Source organism: Otolemur garnettii, unplaced genomic scaffold, assembly GCF_000181295.1.
Source record: "Otolemur garnettii isolate 467f Iridium unplaced genomic scaffold, OtoGar3 scaffold00175, whole genome shotgun sequence".
NCBI lineage: Eukaryota > Metazoa > Chordata > Mammalia > Primates > Galagidae > Otolemur > Otolemur garnettii.
The window spans coordinates 2,576,380-2,577,134 of NW_003852570.1; positions in this window are offsets into that span (position 1 = coordinate 2,576,380).

A 755-nucleotide genomic window follows, 5' to 3' on the forward strand; every position below is an offset into this window, starting at 1 on the left:
TTATCCCAGGATCTCAAGGATGGTTCAACATATGTAAATCTATAAATGTAATTCATCACATAAACAAATTAAAAAACAAAGACCGTATGATTTTCTCAATTGATGCAGAAAAAGCTTTTGATAATATCCAGCATCTCAAACTGATAGAGGCCATCTACAGCAAACCCACAGCCAATATCATATTGAATGGAGTTAAATTGAAATCATTTCCAATCAGATTAGGAACCAGGCAAGGGTGCCCATTGTCTCCACTGCTCTTTAACATTATAATGGAAGTTGTAGCCATCACAATTAGGGAAGAAAAGGTTATTAAGGACATCCACATAGGTCAGAAGAGATCAAACTTTCACTTTTCACAAATGATATGATAGTATATCTGGAAAACACCAGGGATTTGACTATAAAACTCCTAGAAGTGATCAAAAAATATAGCAGTGTCTCAGGTTATAAAATCAACACTCATAAATCAGTAGCTTTTATATATACCAACAGCAGCCAAGCTGAAAAAACGATCAAGGACTCTTTTCCGTTCACAGTAGTGCCAGGGAAGATGAAATATTTGGGAGTTTTCCTAATAAAGGATGTGAAAGATCTCTATAAAGAGAACTATGAAACTCTAAGAAAAGAAATAGCTGAAAATGTTAACAAATGGAAAAATATACCAAGCTCATGGCTGGGAAGAATCAACATTGTTAAAATGTCCATATTACCCAAAGCAATATATAATTTTAATGCAATCCCCATTAAAGCTCCAC